Here is a 6,000-nt window from a genome sequence, read left to right as displayed (position 1 = left end):
GCTGACAACGGGCGAAAGGCGGGGTACACCCTGGACAAGTCGCCAGGTCATCGCAGGGTGTGCTAGTAATCACACACACATCACATTATCTCTAGCCGCTTTATCCTTCTACAGGGCCGCAGGCAAGCCGGAGCCCATCCCAGCTGACTACGGGCGAAAGGCGGGGTACACCCTGGACAAGTCGCCAGGTCATCACAGGGCTGACACATAGACACAGACAACCATTCACACTCACATTCACACCTACGGTCAATTTAGAGTCACCAGTTAACCTAACCTGCATGTCTTTGGACTGTGGGGGAAACCGGAGCACCCGGAGGAAACCCACGCGGACACGGGGAGAACATGCAAACTCCGCACAGAAAGGCCCTCGCCGGCCCCGGGGCTCGAACCCAGGACCTTCTTGCTGTGAGGCGACAGCGCTAACCACTACACCACCGTGCCGCCCCTTGCTAGTAATCATTACATGAAATTGTCTTTCAGTTTGTATATTCAGGGTTTAACTTGTAAAAAAAAAAAATCAAGGAGGATAATGAATTTGATGAAGGATCTGCTATCCTCATATGACCCAGTTTGCTTAATGAAAATGGCTAATTAATATGGGAAAAGACAAGTCTTCAAGATTAAAACTGAAAACTGCTTTATTCACACATCTTTCTCTGTTTAATGTTGGTTATTGTGCCTAATTCTCCTTTTAAAGAACATTCACAGATAGTACTCTTTTTACAATTTCTGACAATTGAAACTACAGTACATCCAATAGACCTTGGTGTGTATGTCTTCTGAATGGAATTTAAATATTCGTTAGCAAAATCTGATGTGACATCTGAAGGGTGACATTTCTGATCTTTTTAAACTGCAAAATGGCATCCAATTCAATCCATTCTAAATCAAGTCTTTCCCTTATTTTATACCATTATATAACTTATTTTTTGTGTGAAACACTTCATGAATACTGACTCACTCAGATTTAGCTGGCTTATCAGATTTCTAGGAGGCAATCTCATTTTTTTTCACTGATTGCTGATGTCTGATTAGCTTCCTTTGCCCAGTTGTTGCTAGTGACTTTACAACGAGATCTAGATTGGGTATTATTTCAGCCACTTAAGGTAGAATAGCTGGAAGAGCTGGAATTTGGCTTTGCTAACCTGCTCTCAACATCTTTTGTGTGTTTTTCTGGTTCATCAGTTTCAAGAAGAGGTATTCCATATGCTGTGTCTACACTTATATGGCCAAAAGTTTGTGGACACCAGACCGTCATACCCATATTTGGTTCTTCCTCAAATTGTTGCCACAATGCTGGAAGCAAACAGTTGTATAGGATGTCTTTGTATGCTGTAGCATCACAATTTCCCTTCACTGGTACTAAGAGACCCAAACATGTTCCAGCATGCACTCAAAAAAATAACTTGCTCAGTGAACGTAATAAAATTATGGAAAGTATTTCCACCCAAGTAAAATGAGTTAACTTATCCAGAAACAATTTTGTTGAGTGACCTAAATGTCAACCATTACATGTTAGACTTAGGTTCATGTAACAGACACCCATGTTGTTGTTTTTTTGAGTATGACAATGTACAAAAAGTGAAGTTCACAAAGACATAGTTTGCCAAGGTTGTAGAATATGAACTTGGGTGGCTTGCACAGAGACTTGACCTCAACTCCACTGAACACCTTTGGGATGAACTGGAATGCTGACAGCTTCCTGGCCTTTTGGCATGACATCAGTGCCTGACCTGACTAATGCTTTTGTGGCTGAATGAGCAAATCCACACAGCAATGCTCCAAAATCTATTGGAAAGCTTTCTCAGAAGAGTACTGCTTTGCTGGGGACTAAATCTGGAATGGGATGTTCAAATAACACGTACAAGTCTGGTGGCCAGGCCAACCTTTGCCCATATAGTGTATATCTAATACTGTTTCTTTTACATATTTTTCCTAATTCTATAATATCATTATACACTGTCTGGTTGTACTCTTGTGATGCTATTGTAATGCTTCCCTCTTCCCTCAGGATCAGTAAAGTATCTATCTATCTATCTATCTATCTATCTATCTATCTATCTATCTATCTATCTATCTATCTATCTATCTATCATAAATGTTCTGTCTCTAAATGTATTAGGATAATGCACACTACTCCAGAGTCTCATGGTCAGGTTTGGTTTTATTTCTTGAAGGGACCCACATTAAAGAATGAATGAGGAGAAACTTGAAGATGTAAACACCATTTATATTTATGGCATTTGGCAGATGTCCTTATCCAAACTTACAGAAGTGCTTTGAAGTCTTGATCAATAAATGCATCCTCATACACAGTGGTGTAGGGGTGGCATGGTGGTGTAGTGGTTAGCACTGTCGCCTCACAACAAGAAGGTTCTAGGTTTGAGCCCAGTGGCCAGCAAGGGCCTTTCTGTGTGGAGTTTGCATGTTCTCCCTGTGTCTGCATGGATTTCCTCTGGGTGCTCCGGTTTCCCCCACAGTTCAAAGACATGCAGTTAGGTTAACATGGGGCAGCTTTGGGCTGAAGTGCCCTTGAGCAAGGTACCTGACCCCTAACTGCTCCCCGGGCACTGCAGTGTGGCTGCCCACTGTTCTGTGTGCGTGTATGTGTGTGTGTGTTCACTGCTTCAGATGGGTTAAATGCAGAGGATGAATCTCACTGTGCTTGAAGTGTGCATGTGACAAATAAAGGTTTCTTCTTCTATACTAGTCCACTAGGTCAGGGATTAAGAGTACTATGAGTCTTAAAAACAAACAAACAAAACATTTTTGTGAAGGTTAGTATAGTGTGAAAAAACACCAGTTATTATTATTATTAGTCGCCGCAATTAATTAGAACATTTTAAAGTGTTCAATTTAATTTATATTCTTTTAGTTTTTTTATTTACAGTATATATAGTTTTTATCAATTTAATCTATATTCCTTAGTTTAGTTTCTTATCATATATAGTCTTATCATACTTGTTATATATTATTGCAGTTTTTTATGATATCAGACTGAATTGTGTGTAACTTTGAACAATTATAGAAATCATTTTGCACAGTTATATTATAGTTATTTGAAGTAGATTATTATTATTAATAATAATAATAATAATAATAATAATAATAATAATAATAATAATAATAATAATAATAATAATAATAAATGCCTAGAGGTAGACTTGAGGCCTCAATAAAATATTTTGGTGAGTTTAGAAAAAGGGTATACAGACTCATCCAAAAGGATAACAGAGCAAGTGTTTTATGACTGCAAAGCCTGAGGGGCCGTATGCTGAATGACTAGGCACTTCCCTCGCAGCTGTAACAGCTGTGCCCTAGGACGCATGTGCTGCATATAAGATTGTTAAACCTATATGTCATTTTCAGATGCCAGATGTGGCTTATAAGAGTTTTGCATTTCACTGATAAAAGGGACTGTCCTGTGCCTTCATCTCAAACCACAGCATGTAGAACAAATCTTAATTTAAATTCCACTCACATTTGTGCACATCAGTGTGTTTGCTTCGTCGCTACCTGTAACCACAAGACTGCAGAAGCACAAAGGCGTTTAGGATCCTCTCAGCATACAGAGGGGAGGAGGACGGGACAGCACAGCAGCCAGGAATGATGGGTCTTTTGGGACAAAATTTTTTGCCTAATTTCCCTTCCCTTATCTACAACTATACCGACTAGTGGCCTAGTGGTAGCATGTCCGCCTCTCGATTGGGAGATCGTGAGTTCTATTCACGGTCGGGTCATACCAAAGACCATCATAAAAAATGGTACCTACTATCATCTGGCAAGGCATGCTGCAATACAGATATGCATGGGGAGTCAAACTCTCGTGGTTACCAGAGGACTAGCCCCCCACTGTAACCCTAGCTATGTAATAGGCGAGAGGCTGAGGGCTATGGAAACGGAGATTGGTGCCGCCCGATGTGCCACCATACAGGTTGGGCCTGGTTAGTACTTGAGTGGGAGACTGCCTAGGAATACCAGGTACTGTAAGTGGCGTGGGAAGGACTTTGATTTGATTTTGATATCTACAACTATGTGAGAAGTTGGCTACATTCACACCGCAAGCCTTAAAGATCAATTCAGATTTATTGCTCTGACCTTTTTTTTTTCTTGGCTGATCATGTTATTTTTTTTTTAAATGTGGCCAATATCAAATTCCATTGTGAACTGGTCATGGCCCGGAACTGGCCATGTGCATAAGAACAATAACAAAGATGCCACGTGCAACACGTTGTCATACAGAATTAAACATGGAGACCACTGAAGTCAACATTTATAAGTCTATGTGCAGGGGAAGCCAACTAATTCATCAGCAGATGATAATGAGGATGAGGAGAAAGAGAGAGAAGTTTATTATGGCTTTTTGTGGAGCAAAGGCTGTTACTTCTGTACAGAGGTATGTGTCTGAGCCAGGAGTTGGAGGAATTGTGATGTGAATGGCTTCAATGAAACCAATGTTCATTTCATCCAACATTTCAGGATGTCCAAGGCTACTTTTAACTACAGTACCTCTGTCATCACAGTTGTCTTCCATGTTTGTACTCACTGAGTGACTCCCACTAGATACAGAATTGTCACAAATGTTAATCTAGAGTGATGTAAAAGTTGCATGAATTCTGATATAACCATTCAGACTGAGGTTGTATTGAATAAAATCAGACCTGTATCTGATTTAGGACCACATACGAAAGGCTATGTTCACATTTATAGAAATGAAGTGACTCAAATCTGATTTTTTTTTTTTGCCTTAATGTGAAACACATCTGCCGTTTTTATGTCTTGTTACATCCCTTTTTTATGTATTGGAACAAGAAATAATCTTGAACTTGCCCAAGCTGTTGTCAAGTCAAGTCAAGTCAAGTTTATTTCTATAGCGCTTTTAACAATAATTGTCGCAAAGCAGCTTTACAGAATTTGAATGACTTTAAACATGAGCTAATTTTATCCCTAATCTAATCTATCCCCAATGAGCAAGCCTGTGGCGATGGTGGCAAGGAAAAACTCCCTCAGACAACAAGAGGAAGAAACCTTGAGAGGAATCAGACTCAAAAGGGAACCCATCCTCATTTGGGTGAAATCCAAATCCTCTGTTGTCCAGAGTGGACTTTATAGAATTTAGAGTAAGCTATGCAGCATTATTCCACTCAAATATTTTCTTTTTCCCAGATTTTCTTCTTAACCCCTTCAATGCCCTTGGATGAGTCACGTACGTCATGAAATCTTTTACTGCTGTGCCTTATGACATACAGTATGCTACTCGTCATAAACACCTCCTTTTATGTACCTTACATGACACATTACTTTTACTTCACAGTGGCACATATGAATTACAGTTAATGCCTAAAACATTCTTCCGTCAAAAGGCACAGCGGTAAAAGATTTCATGACGTACGTGACTTGTCCAAGGGCATTGAAGGGGTTAATGTAGTCATGGCCTATTCTCACCCACCAGACAGTTAAGGCATGTGAAGCAACTTCCATATTCATGGTGTCACTTGTGATTGACAGGAGAGAGAGAGAGAGAGAGAGAGAGAGAGAGAATGCCATTCCTCCTGAGAGCACAGCCAATTTTGCCCTCTTGGGCTCCCAGCCGTGGATGGCTGTGTCAACATCAGGATTCAAACTCATAATATCCAGATGATAGGGTGAATGCTTTTTTTTTGGGATGGGAGTGGGGCAGGGAATTCATGTTCTCTTACAACTTTGGTCAAATGAAAAATAAACACAACCACTTCACCATCTTTTGCTTGATTTTTATCATGATATCAGGTTAAAAGCAAGGAAAACAAAGGACAGCGATAGATCACTCTTCAGAAACGCAGAAATTAAGATTTAAAAAGGTGGCCTATAGGGCAGCACGGTGGTGTAGTGGTTAGCACTGCCGCCTCACAGCAAGAAGGTCCTGGGCTTGAGCCCAGCGGCTGGCGAGGGCCTTTCTGTGTGGAGTTTGCATGTTCTCCCCGTGTCCGCGTGGGTTTCCTCCGGGTGCTCCGGTTT

Source organism: Neoarius graeffei, chromosome 5, assembly GCF_027579695.1.
Source record: "Neoarius graeffei isolate fNeoGra1 chromosome 5, fNeoGra1.pri, whole genome shotgun sequence".
In the NCBI taxonomy this organism is placed as follows: Eukaryota; Metazoa; Chordata; class Actinopteri; order Siluriformes; family Ariidae; genus Neoarius; species Neoarius graeffei.
This window is presented reverse-complemented; position numbering follows the sequence as displayed.